The sequence below is a fragment of the Anser cygnoides genome, chromosome 1 (assembly GCF_040182565.1).
Source record: "Anser cygnoides isolate HZ-2024a breed goose chromosome 1, Taihu_goose_T2T_genome, whole genome shotgun sequence".
Lineage (NCBI taxonomy): Eukaryota > Metazoa > Chordata > Aves > Anseriformes > Anatidae > Anser > Anser cygnoides.
Genome location: NC_089873.1, coordinates 185,633,164 through 185,647,922, shown reverse-complemented (window position 1 = coordinate 185,647,922; position 14,759 = coordinate 185,633,164). Strand labels below are relative to the sequence as shown.

Here is a 14,759-nt window from a genome sequence, read left to right as displayed (position 1 = left end):
TAACTGCACTGCATCATCTTCCACTCTGGAACAAAGTTCTGGATGTGCCTCTTCTACTTCCTTGGCAGATATAGGACATCATGCACAATAAGCCTATTTTGTTCTGATTTTATTTAGGCAAGACGCTGTATTTCATTAGAAATTTTAAGGAAAAAAAATGCATCACTGAAGCAGAATTCAAGCTGCAAGGTTGTTATGCAACAGCTAGCTGATTTACCCAGTCTGGGTGTTTAAACACGCTTTGGCTAAAACAATCTCTAACAATGGTAGGTGAGAAAAGGCTGTTTTTGGAAAGGGTCTAGGGAAGCAAATTAGGCCCAAACACAATTCTGTGTCTCGTGTCTTCATTCTCATTTGTTTTCCATTCATAACAGCGTAGGATGTGTTTCTTCAAGCAGCATTTACTTCTTCAGCTGGTATGCTTTACACTGATGTTCTGCTCCTCTGACTACTGGAGAAGTTGTAAACTCAAAACCCGTGAATAAACTTTGTATCACAAGATACATGCCTATTTTAATTACTTTTCCGTATGCTAAGAATATCTGCAGGGTGATTAATATAATTTGGTTTCATATAAAATCAAGTTAATGAAAAATAATAACTTTCTCAGGCTTTCCACCTGGAGAATGTAAATCCTTACTAATAAAAAGAAAGGAAAGCTTTTATTTCAGAGTAGGATTACTAAACTGAATAAAAACTATAGCAGTTAAATATATATATCAGAATCCATTTGCACATGAACAAACTTACAAATCCTAAATAAAACTGGAATATGTAGTTACATCTGGATTTTTAATATTGTCACGTAAAGAAAAAAAAATGGGAACTTGACTCCTTGTAATTTCTGTTAGACTACTAGGGTGAATTTAATTTCTACATGCAGATATCTTACACCCAGTTCTCTGGATATAGAAATTTAACAGTGAAGATTCAGTTTCTTAACGTTTGATGGTTGAAAAAAGACCTCAATTTGCAGTTTCCATTCTTCTTTACTTCTTATTCAGCCCTCTTTAGTTAGAGGGAAGGTCTGAAACTGGAACACCCACATTTACTATTATTAGTGTGCTGTACAATATCAGTAATACCCACGGAACAATCATACACACAACATATAACTGGAAAGACAGAAACTAGAAAGGCAATATCAGTAGCCATAATTAAGGTGTTTTTCATAATAACAGTAAGCCATTAAATGTAAATATTTGGATTTTTTTTTTCCAATCTATAAAACATGCAGATAGGCTATGAAATGATCTCTTTTGTTAATTAGTTTGGAAGTCCATTAATCTGATGTATCATGAAAGGAGAATCTGACAACAAGACCCCAATACTTTCTATGTCACAACCAGTCTGCATTGCTAAGCTGCATTGTTGAGCCACTGAACAAAAATTGTGTGGAGTACACAGATACCTGGCACAGATACCTGCCTGTAGTGAGTAATTAAAAACAGGTATTTTGATAAAATTTATTTTAAGGAAAACATTTCAAATAGTGCAGATGAATATTACGTCAGAAAAGTTGTCTTTTCTCTATTGACCATAGTGGGAGTCTGGGTAACCAGAATGCGATTCAATCAGAGGTCGTGACCACCTAAATTTTGGTGGCCAAGCTGTAGCACTCTGCAGAGGTCGAGACATTATGCCAGAGCCTAGACAAGGATTTGGCAGACCAGCCAGTAGATGCATGATTTAGATGCATAATGCTGGCAGTTAGGTAGATTTTAGCTGCTGTTGCATATCCTGGGTATCCTACTGAGAAGCAATAAGGACGCAGATCTTTCTGAAGTGTGTCAAATTTGCCAGCCCCATGTATTTGTTTTAGAACAATAAACAGTGTTTCAAATGGCACTGGTATAATGTTTTTTAGGAAACTGAATCCTGTCCTACCTAAATGCCACTGTCCTGCAATGATCTGATTACATGAACAAAGGACAGCACAGTAAAATCAGATACTTCCGTGATTTTTGCACTTTATTTATTTATTTATCTACAGTGAGAATCGTGTATGCTGGGTCACTTTGAGGAATCCTTTGAGACTTTGGAAAAGGTCTAGAGACACTTCTGTAAAATATGCCATAGTTGAGAAATTTGTCTTTCCAAGCAGGATCTCCAAGCTGGGTTTAAAGACTGACAGAACAGGGATTGTTGAGATCCACCAGAAGGAAGTCCATGCAGCCATGAGATGGCATGAAGATGGCACGCGCCATATTTCTTCATGCTAAAAGTACACTGAAGCCCTTTGCCTCACTCTCCTTGACTCATTCCTCCATGTTAAGTAACAAAGCAGGAGCTATTATGTCCTGAAGAAAAGCTGATGAGAATGTCACATCATTGCTATTAGTTTTTAGCTTACAGGGACACAGGGTGAAAAAAAAATAAAAAAAATAAAAAAAAAAAAAATCCCTGGGATGATCAGCCAAGCATTAATATGGAGTAAAACAAGAATTGTTTGAACCAGCAGAGCAAATGCTAACAAATTGGTTCTAAATATGTGTTGCAGAACTGAAGTTATAAAAACCTCAAGCCCTAGCTGAACTGTTGCCAGCAGCAAGAATTATCTCTCCCCAACTAAGCAATTTGCAAATATTAAAAGTAGGATGTGTTCATTTTCAGTTTCCGTTAAACAAACTGGTGGAAGAGTCTAGTTTCTCAAGCACAACAATTTCTATGTCTTTTTAGCTAAATTCACTATTTCACATAAATCAAAATGAATCTTTTCCTTTTTAAAAATTTGTAGAAGCATGTCTTATAGTTCAGTAAATGTGACTAGTGAAGTCTATATTTAGAAAATGTTTTTCTTTCCTTTTGTAGACACTTAGTAGCCTGAATAGTAACTAAATGAGTTTTCTCCTCCTTTGGCTCTGTCAACTCTCATTAAAAACCAGTGAAAAAATTCTATCTCCCCTAATGAAGTTTTCTACCAGTTTGCTCGACCTTTCACTTCCACTGTCTATCCCACTGATCTTCATTATACTGAGACAGTGAAGTCATTCACATCTCATTTGACTCCCTATTCTAATGTGTAATAAGAAGATTATCACATCTGCTGAACAGAACTGACTGCAGTTGCTTCATCTCCAGTGTAGACAGCTAAGGTGTAGACTCACGTTTTAAATCTGGCCTAAAATGGCAGATTTTCTCTTTATCTTTCTTAAAACAAATCCATTACAGCTTAAATGTGCTTATAATCCTTAATGTGCACAAATCTCTTTATCATCTGAATGGTCTCTTTGTATACTTCTGATTGTGTAAGCCTGGACAAGTAAAACATTTGCAATTGCTAAGCCATTTCCAGGAGAAACCTCACTTTTACAGACATAATCTCTTTCGGTCAGCTTCTCGCCCACTACATGCAACATATACATTCTTGGCCAGACCAGGATGCCATGTATAGAATTTGTATGTATGGAGTCACTTGAATAGATAATTATTGACTCAATATAAAATATAAAGATTTGCTGTCAATCAAAAAATGCATATGAATTTTTATGAAAGTCAAATCCCATTTCTAATAGAATCTCACCAGAGCTTATGGAAGAAACTGTAATGTTCAAACTCTTCAGGTGCTTTTCTTCTGCTTCTTATTCATTAGTTTTTCTGTCTCAAGCTTTAGAACTAGTTTCAAAGAAAATTCTACATTTGATTCACAAGCAGATTATGTTCCAGATTTTATAAAGATGTAAACACTGTGAGTATAATTTTGGATCCACTGAAACAAATAGCAAAGTCCCTTTGGCTTCAACAAGTTCAGGAATCTAAGTTCTGTTCTCTTCTACCATTTTCCTGAAAATTTATATTCTCTTACCACTGGCTTGGAATTTCTTTACTTAAGTATTAGCATATACATTTCTCTCTTTCTTTACATATACATGTACAGGGAAAGAGAGAGAAGCAGAAATATGTATGCTAATGCACAGTGCATGAGATTAATTTTTTTTTTTTTTTAATGAAAAACTTCTGAGTTAAAGGTAGTGCTGAGGGAACTGGCCAGTGTCATTCCAAGGCTACACTATAACAACTTCAAAAGGACAACTTCAGTCATGGAAGGTATCTTTTGACTGGTAAAATGCCAACACCAAATTGATCTTCAGGAGGGGTAAGACAAGGGCTCTGAGGAGCTACAGACCAGTCCCTGGGAATCTTATGGAGTAGATCCTCCTGGAATCTTTATCTAGGGCATACTATGGACATGAAGGTGACTGGGAACAATCAGCATGGATTTACAGAGAGCAAACTCTACTTGAGAAACCTGATAGCTTTCTATGATGAGATAATCAGCTATGCAAATGATGGGAAAACTGGATATGATTTATCCTGTCTTTAGTAAAGTTTTCAGCATGATGTTCTATAGTAACCTTTAAAGGAAAGTACCAGCAAGCAAAGTACCTGGAGAACACAATATGCAAAGAAAGGTTGAGTGACCTGGGTTTATTCAGTCATGAGGAGACTAAAGGAGTGATTTTAGTTCTGCCTTGGACCAGCTAAGGGGAGAGTTTAGAGAAGACAGAGCTAGACTCTTTTTAAAAGTACACAGCAGCATTACAAGAAGCAATGGACAGAAGCTGCAACTTACTGTGGCCAAACATCGGAAAAAATTTCCCAGAAATGTTGTGGAACCTAATAAATTAGAGAGAGAGAGGGAGGGAGAGAGAGAGAGAGATCACAACTGAACTGGACTGTCAGTGTCCTGGGTGCACCAGCAGCCTTCCCCTGCCTGGTTTGGCTGCAGCTCTGTAGGTCTGTTACTAAGGGACTACATTATGTTAGAGTAGGTGACAGATATACAGTCAGACAAAATCCCAGACGGATAATTTACAATAATACAATATAAAAACAGTTTGTACATCTGCTTCGTGTTTTTGTAAGTGAAGTAAGAGTTCTTTGTAGCACTGTGACATAGCGTACCCTCAGCAAGCTTGCAGATGATGCAGAACTGGGAGGAGTGGCTGATACACGGCGTGGTTGTGCTGCCATGCAGAGTGCCTGAAAAATTGCTCAGAGAGGAATGTTATGAAGTTCAACACAAGGTCCTGCATAACCATACAGTAATGGTGCCCAAAACATTTGCACAACTGTTCAGTAAGTTATGTGCCTATAGCTTTCCCTTGTGGATAAGAAGATTCTTCTGCATTTTCCTCTGCTGACTTCAGTAACACAGTCAGATATTTCATATCCACTGCTACCACTAAGTTCTAAAATCTAAGAAAAACATGTATTCCCTGACACCTCTGGAAACTGAGTCAATGTTGATGTCTGTATTCTCCACAGTTGCATTCTCTCTATATATTCTGCTTTTAAGATCTCTGCTTTATGTAGGTGGCAATCCACTTAATTACTCTCAGATATTTTGGTCTTCTAGACGTAACAACCTCAATGCTATTATATGATTAATCCATTTTATTCATATCATTCCAGAAGATAAACTTCTGTTAGAAGATTTTGTTAATTCATGCACCAGTACAGGCTTGGAGTGGATGGCTGGAGAAGAGTTTCGCAGAAAAGGACCTCTGGACCTGGTGGACAGAAAGCTGATCGTGAACCATCAAGGTGTCCTCGTGGCAAAGAAGGCCACCAGCCTCCTGGGCCGCATTAGGCAAAGTACGGCCAGCAGGATGATGGGGGTGATCCTTTCCGTCTACTCAGGACAAGCAGGACGGTTTTGTATTTGGTGACCAACCACTGAGAAAAACACAGTCATGGGAGATCTACTTCAGAAGAACATTAGCTCCCACACTCTTCTTTCTACCAAGGAAGTCAATAGGACCCGTACCTAAAAAGGTATGTTCTATGCTTTAATTCAGCGCAGGTTGTGCAAAACAACAAAAGGCAAACCACAGCAAATATACTCTTACCTGATACTGGGATTTTTTGGCTGATCAAAATCTGTAGAATATAGCATGGACTTCACCTACTACCTACAAATCCTGCTCAAAAAACTAAGCTTAACTAATACCTCTCTGACATTTTCTCCTTCAAGATTAACACTTGTAATTAAAAATAAAAATCAAAATAATAATAATAAATTCTTAATAATAATAATAATAATAATAAAATCGTGAATACTCTAAATCATCTGAAACAATAATCCCCTATGCTGGAAAATTAATTTTCCTCAAAGGCTCACCCTCTTTTTCTGTTCCATAACCTTAGAACTACACGTTGCAGGAGCTTTTGAGAGGACTCCACTTCCTGGCATAAACAAAATTTTTTTCTTTACAGAATTTTTTCCACAACAAATTTATTGAAAATAATAGGCTTATAGACAGAGAGAACACAGTTGAAAAGCTATGGTTGAGTAGAATCAGTAAGTCTAACAAACTACTTAAATTACTTTATTTATTTTACTTTGTGAGGGGATGTCTTTACTTGTTGTTTTACTTATGCTATTACAATTTTGGAACATACTAACTTCTGAATGCTCAATTCTGTGAGAATATGATTCCCACTACAACTTGGACATCAAGCTTGATCATTCTGTCATAGTGAATGTTGTATTATCATTTTGGTCCTTACGTTTCTATAAAAACAACAGGTTCTATTGTGCAACATATAAAAATAAGGAAATTGGTTAATATGATATAGTTTATTATGTAATGTATAGCTTCTGTCTTTTCCATCTGGTATTCTTGCATAATAAGAGTAGGTCTGCTCTGTTGGGAGATCTTCTGTTTTTGCAGTAGATTGAATGTGGTATATTACAGATGACAGACACTAATCCTCTTTTTATGCAACATTTACATTTGTTCTTCCATACAAGTGATTCATTTGGAATACATTGACTGAAATTGAATACATTGACTGAAATACCACTGATTGCTGTGTATGGGAAAACATACCAGAGCCAGGAGCCTACTTTCTATTACATGCAGCACATTTTAAATATTTTAATGCAATAGATTATGAATTTAAGGTTACATAAGAATCTTGCAGGAGTCAGCTCTTGGCTTATATATATGTTAAGGAAAACCAGATGGAAGGGGAGAACTGGTGCAGAACTGGTAATTTGTGTAGTACAAACAACATAATTGAGTACAGGGAGCACACCATGGGGAAGGCAGCGAGATAAGAGGAAAAAATATACACAGAGACAGTATAAAAAAGGTAGGGATCAGAAAAAGGAACTAGAAAGCAATGAGAAAAAAGTACATAGTCATGGAATTATAGAGGATAAAATCCTTCAATTTGATAATGAAGAGGAAGGAAATACTAAACAAAACAACAACAACAACAACAAAAACCTGTGTGGTGCCAGAAGTTTTTGCCAGGCTGCAACAATAAAAAAGAAGGTCCGAGTGGAGACAGTACACATGTAATGAAACTACAGAAAATGTAATAACCAGAGAATTTTTTCTTCTTTATTATTTGAGTCATGGTTAGATTTTGTAAGTTATCAGTTGATAACCTTGATGTTACCTCATACTTCCCATTGCATTTTCACATTGTATGTAATTTCAATTAACTGACTACTTCATTAACTAACCTTGTGGTTTTATCATTTTTTTTCCTTTGATCTAAGTAGTTATAGGTGACACCCAAAACTTTTCTCCATTCTTTTCCAATCTACTTTGATTTCCTTTTGTCATCACTTTCTTATATAGCTCATTTCCTTTGAATTAGTACATTGAATTTTTCTAATGAATTTATTCCGTTTGTTTTTTCATTTCATTTCTTTTATTCAGTCCTATGCTACCATTTACTGCATTGTTTTGCATAATCTGTATATCACTCCACCCTTCTAACATACATAATCCTGATTTCTCTTTGGGATTTTCCCCAAATAAATTGCTAAAGTGGAGCTTTCAGGAAAAAAAAAATAAATCTGCTAACGTTAGAGGTATTGTAGCCCAAACTGATTCCACAGGGCATAGGGTGAGAAAACTGATCCCAGTATGCATGATGGGGACTGCAGGATAGCAGGCGTGAAGGACACACGTATGAATGAGTGTTTTAATTCAACAATTGTTTCTTTTTTTTTTTTCTCATTTCATAAAAGGAGAAACTTAAGATTTTAATCATGTAAGTTGTAGATAGATGGAAGATGCCTTCTTCTGTGAAGGCACCACATTGGCCTCAACTGATGTTGCTCCTGAAATGTGAAACACAGTTATTCTTTTGGATTTTTTTTTTTTGCATGAGAATGGCAAGCATTACTGTATTTATCCACTGAAAACCTATTTGCACTTTCTTCTTCTTCCATGTCTTCCTTTGATTCCACTTTCAAGTATGTCATGATAGTTAACTGTGAAAAAAAATAAATAAAGGGGGGGGGGATTAGCGGGATATTATTTATTATGCTTTGTATTATTTTCATTTTAAGAATACCGCATGAGAAGAAAGTCCCAGAAATCATTTATTTTCAGACTTACAAAATCATAATGATAAAAATCATAATTCACACACTGGGTGGGTTACAACCTGAAGGTACTTGTCTCTCCTCACTTTCTGATGGGAGAGCCACAGAAAATTGAGTTGAGTTCAAAACTAGGGTGCCTAAAGTTTTATTTTGGAAGTGGATCAGGGGCTCTGGATTATGAGGCTTAAGAATAGCATAGGAGCCTGACTACAGGGTGGGATTCACCTCACCAAACTGCTACTTTATAAAGAAGATGTCAATGAGAGAGCTAGTCACCCTATGCTCTCCTTATAGTCAGCCTGGGAAGAAAGAGGCACTTTCAGGCAACAGCTCATCTTTTCAAATATCTATTCCAGGCTGATCCTTCACGCACTAGAAGTCCCTTTTCTGCTTTGAATATAAAGAGACCCTAAAGGAACTAGCTTAGGAATAGATATGAAGTTGGCACCAACTTTTTATCAGCTGAACCCTGTCCTTTCTGTTGGCAATGCTGGATCTGTAATTAAAATTGACTGCAGTTGGAAGACTTTAAAGTATTCATCTATTTTCTGAAGTCTTGCTAAGCAGTAATGTTTAGAAGATGGCATAAAGATATCTTAACAAGATCATACATATATATAAATATGAAAAAAAAACTGCAATGGAAAGCAAACAAAAAGTTACTGTAAGGAATTACACATTACTCGGGAACTCATTTGGAACAATAAAGCTCAAGTCTTCAACTGCTATTTAAGGGTCATTTTCTGTTCTCTGCCTGTTTCTAAATTACTTCTAGCAGTGCTACACTTTAAAGCTTAAAAATTCTGTGTGCCAATATAATGTTATACTTACTAGAATTAATTTTGCTTCATGGGTAATGGTCCAGAAACAAGAAGTTTCTCACTATGTCTAACAAAAAAGCATCTTAAATATTCAGGCAAATCTTCAGCATTGTGTTACAGCGAGCACTGAACCAAGAGGCATATTTCCCAGGTCAGAACACTCCAGCTAAATCTCTGATCCATTAAGAAGCCCACAGGAAAGCTACATGCAGAGAAGTTCTTGGCTTCTTACCCAAAGACATTAGAAGGCAAAGCCTGATAAACAGAGTCCAGATTTGAAGTCTGGTGTCCCGAACCAGAGCAGGTTAGAAAGGCCTGTTCCAGATGAAGAAAATTAAAGGTCATGTTTATCTTTTTGCCAAAAAGAAAGCCCTAGCAATTTAAAAGCCCAGGCTTCACAAACACAATGTAGGTTTTTGCTTCTCCTTCATTCCCACAGAGATGCACTACCTTCTGCCGTCTCAGTAAATCTCTCTTCTAATCCCTTCAAACACTAAACTAGTGATCTGTGTAACCTCACCTCCGTGTCAGTGAATGCTGTCCTCTTCCAGTAATACTTGCAGGCTATATAAACTCTTTTCTGGGCTTGCCATCAAAGAGAACAAAAAGGAGAGAATGAAAAATATGGGAAGTATCTACATAATAAATGACTGAATAAAGAAAATATATACAAGATGACCTTGTTTAGAGAACTGTGAGGGATATCATAGTTGACATCTTGTACTAAGCTTGTCGGAATCACAACTTCCCAGACCTGAAATTAATTTCCTCTTAAATAGTCTCCTTCTCTTTGCGAGTCCTTACATTCAAAAATGGAAACAGCTTGGCTTTATTTCTTGCTTGCTTTCTTGCTTTCTTTCTCAAGCAAGAATATGCACTTTTTTTTAGTTAAATGTTAACTGTGAACTCACTGGAATAACCTGATTGATTCAAAGTAAAAACATGCAATCCTCAAAAAAAAAAAAAGAAATAAGTAATAGGCTAGACACTTTATGAATAATTAAATTGCAATAGGAGCTGAAACAGTCAGGACTCTTGTGTTTTTGTTTTTGTTTTTTATGATGGCTGCACATAAGGGATGAAATTTTGGTCTGAATTTTCATGGACTTAGTTACAATCTCATTCTGCACATAAAACGCAATCTGCTTAAGATGTGAAACAGAATACATGAAAACTACCCTGCCTGGTATGAGAAAAGCACCTCTGTCAGAATCATATTAATTTTCTATAGAAAAAAAAAGGATACTACAATACTCCAAATTTCTGCCTCAGTATGTTTCCCTATAGGTGTCTGCAACACATCTGTGGATATTGTCCAGTTCTCTGAATCATGTCGTAAACAAGTTGATTTTATCTCCAATAGCAAGCTAACCCATGGTAGTACATAATGATAGTATAAATAAACTATAAAACTGCACACCCTGATTATGGAAGCAAGGAAATCAGCATACAGGGAAGACTACTGGATAAAAGAATCTGCATAATTAGATGAAAATACATAGTGGGTCATCTCAGAACAGCATGCTCAGAGCACAGAATCTGCTGCTTGTAGTAGGCAGGTTGTCCTTGAGACTGGTGACTAGCTGACAAAACACAATCCTTTCAAAATTCACCAAAGCACTGTAAATAAAATATTCTATAAAACCGTAAGCTGTGTTTGCTGCCTGTGCAAGCAAAAAGGTATGATAGCTCACAACTGTAGAAAAAGGTTAAATCTGCAGAACTGGATGTTTTCTTCAAATCCATCTTCCCCCAAAGCGTGTTCCTTTCCTCACTGGAAACAGGGGTCCTCCAAATTTGATGAACTAGTTTAATAGACCCTCTCAAATAAAATAAATAATAATAATAATAATAAAAGTTTATTATTCCACAATTAAAAACATTATGATGCATATGAATCACAAGAAAACTACATTAAAAAACGTTTCCTGCATATAAAAGTGTATAAGCATTGATATCTCTAAACAGAAATGTCATTCTAATCATGACATTATATAAATCAAAACGCTTTTAAGATGAATGGAGAACCTACAAAATTATTCACTTGGAAAATTATTCAAAGTTAAAGTGATTTCAAATGAATTCTGGAAACCAGGACACATTTACATAATGGTGTTATATACCTATTATTTAAATCAAATTCCATGACAAAAAATATCAGATACAGGAAGGAATGTACCCACTTTTGGTTCTTCCAGATATGTTTCCTGCTAAATGCTTGTTATCCTTCTTATTTTTTTTTTCCAAAACAATAAGCAAACAAAGTTCACATGTGGAAGAAGGAACACTATCCACAAATGATAAATACATCCAGGGCTGATGCTTCAAAGGACTGATCCTTGGGTTGGTATATAATTACCCGCGTTACCTAATACACGCTTACAGAAAATCAAAATGTTAGGTCTCTGGACTTCAGAGGTTTTACTTTATGACTAATATATTTATATGCTATCTTCTCATTTTGACAGATTATTTTTACAAAATGTTTGTGACACTAGAACTGTAACAGGTTTTTGTTATTGCATTGAAGAAAGATTATGAAGGTATCTTAATCTATCTAGTTATTAAAATTATAAAACACTTAAATTTTGCATTGCATTCCTAAAGTGTTATAAATTTCCTTTATCTCTGGCTTAACAATGCTTTCTAAAAATCCTCCATATGCTTATATTTTACAGAGAAACCCAGTGACACAGTACCTAACAGAAAATCGTTTTTGTCTCTCACAGGCTGCATTCTGATGAAGGTGGAAGCTCCCTGTTTAAAGGAGGTTTAGGTTTTCCCAGCAGCAGGTACATACTGGCTAGCTTAAACAGACAAAATTTATGTTGTATGTTACACTGCCATTTCTGTTAAATATATATATATACACATATATAAAATAAAAATTACAATAAAAAAAAAAAGAGAAAACAGAATCTGTAGTTGGGGTTAAAAAGTCAGGGCAACACAACTACAGTCAACGTGCTCAGACTGAGCTGTCACCATATCCCAACGCAGCAGCTTGCAGCCCCACAATACAGAAACTTTGGCAAAGAAAGGTGCACCAAGTCAGACTTTCAGCTTCTGCAACAAAAACAACCTAGAGGTCATGCAGTGCTATTGTTTCCTTTCTGGAGAGCCACTTTCCTCCACCCCTCTTGCAATTTTACATATTCCATCTTATTTCAAGAAATAGTTGTACCTCCCAGAAAAGTATTACCCTGAAGAAGAGCGATCATCTTGCTCAGGCTGTTAAATACTGGTCAATACATCTCAGTAAGCTAATTTTTTGTATTTTTAAAATTCCATTTCCTTTCCTATTGTTCTGTTTATTGCCACTTTCAATCAACTAAACTAGGTCCAGCCAGGTGACTATCTACAACTTACAGGCATGGGAGACGAACAGCTCCTCTGTATTGCAGTACTTATCTCTCTTGCAATGCTGTTTATAACTAGAAGGTTTTCCATGAAGCGTTGTCAAAGCTATTTTAATTCACCTCAGTCACATCTTAGCATTCAGAGGGATATATATTTTGGTAGTTTCTGGACGCTTATTTTTTTTTTATATTTTCCTGGCTTTCCTGTTGTAATAAAGTACTTACAGATTGACCCCAAAGATCCCAATGGTTTTAATTGCTCAAATTGTCATTCTATTTGCAATCTTCACAGCTACATAAACCAAAGGTATGTCTCATTGCTACCACACAACATATTTAAGTGTGGCTAAATAAGAGCTGTAGGGAATACAAACTGAATAAAAAAAAGTCCAGCTTCTTCTGTTTTCACTCATTGGGAAAGGAGGGAAGATTTCATTGGGAACTGGTAAGTTTTTCTTGAGTTGAGGAGAATGTTCCAGTGACTCTCACAGATGAAAGAGAAAAATCATATGCACTCTCCTTCCTTTATTCATTATAAATTCACAGAAAAACAACCCTGCTGTCTTTCTAAAAAGCCCAGTAAAATTGCAAATTTCCAGCAGCAAATAGGCCTTATTTTTATGAAAGCATTTGGATTCCTGAAACTACTTTTAAACATGCTGTCTCTGAAGTTACCACCAAATAACTTTACTCTCACACTCTTGATGCCTGCACAAGATTCCTTCTCACGTTCTTCTTTGTGCTGGTTCAGGAAGAAACCAAATGAAACCACCTAAATTTATTTATTTATTTATTTTTGCCAAATCACTTCCTTGAACTCTCTGCCTGGTGACTAGTGTTGGTTCCTTTGCCTGGTAGAGGAGAAGCCCATGTGGCCAAAATGCAGGACTACCCCATCCTGGGTTTAGACTGTTCTCAACAGCGTTATGCTCCACGTGTACTCAAAACAGCTTCAACCAAGTACATTTGGGTACTAAAATAGTCAACACAATGATTTGTATTTTTTTCCTCTGAGTAAAAGGCAAGAAACAAAGTTCTAAAGGATCAGTCCTTTGTTCCACATCTGCATTAATGACCTTGGAACAGAAGAGAGCAGTGCATTAATGGAAGCTGCAGATGACACACAGTTGTATAAATCAAAACCACAACGTGATACAAAAATAATTACCTGATTTTGAAGAGGGCAAGAATAAATATGGGATGACATTTTGCTACAGAAAATGGAGGGTTACACAATCCAAGAATTAATTATGTCCAGCTTGTGCTGTGATCTTTTAAAAGCAGGGTGATGAAAAAGCCACAAGCCCATTAATGGATTACAAAGCAAGCATGAACCACCAATGTGATATAGTTGTGAAAGGCAAATACTGTAGCATTAACGTAAAGGTAAATGCAGAAGACAAGGGACATTTGGCTAGTGAGTTTTTATTATTATTTTTTGTGAAACTTTTCACTCCTGTGTTCCAATAAGAAAACGGGGCGGGGGGGGGGAACTGAATTTCATAGCTGAGCACTGAGCCAGGCCTTAGGTAGGAAACTAGTGACTCCAATGTGTCAATTTATACTGCTTTTCTCCTACTTCAATGCTAGTGAGACCCCCACTTAAACTGAACACAGCAAGGAGTTTTGCCATGAGCACTCTGGCAAGCGGGGTGTGAGGACAAGGGCCTCAGCCCACACTGAAAGCTCCTCCCTGCTAAAGGTGAAAATATAAAAGCTGTGTGACCATAGGTTTTCTGCAATGGTAGCGCTGACACAGCAAGTGCTGGAAACTTGGTGATACCCTGTGTTAATAGATGAACCCATCTTAAAAAGAAGTGTTACTTTCCCTTATTGATTGCTAACCCCATTACATCTTCATACAAACTTATTAAGCTTTCAAAATGGCTTGTCAAAAGTCACAAAGAAAACTGAAAAGTGCTGTTTTTCTGCCACAAACGTACCCCTCACTTCCCAAACACAACTTCCAACTCCTACTTCCAACCTGCGTGACAGACAGAGGCCGTGACAGGACGAGGACCTGAAGGACCAGCACGCCCCCCCCCCCCCCCCATTTTCCCTCAGCGCCGCCTGCCCAACGCGGTGCGCCCAGCCCTGGGTCCTCCCTGCACCGCGGAACGGCCGAGGCTGTTGCCTCATTAGAAACCCTCAATATTCCTCTTCAATTCACCTCATCCACTCTCAACCTCTTTCCTCTGAGCGTCGGTAGGGCGTCAGGACCGAAAA

General features: G+C 36.9%; 1 long non-coding RNA gene across 1 annotated transcript; it reads right to left on the bottom strand.

The window, feature by feature from the left end:
- Window positions 1-480: 480 nt before the first annotated feature.
- LOC106043246 (uncharacterized) lies at window positions 481-14,730 on the bottom strand. The gene is made up of 3 exons (XR_010828291.1): window positions 9,695-14,730; window positions 9,407-9,489; window positions 481-8,239 (listed from the first exon to the last, which is right to left on the bottom strand). It is a non-coding gene; the product is annotated as an uncharacterized lncRNA (long non-coding RNA).
- Window positions 14,731-14,759: the final 29 nt, after the last annotated feature.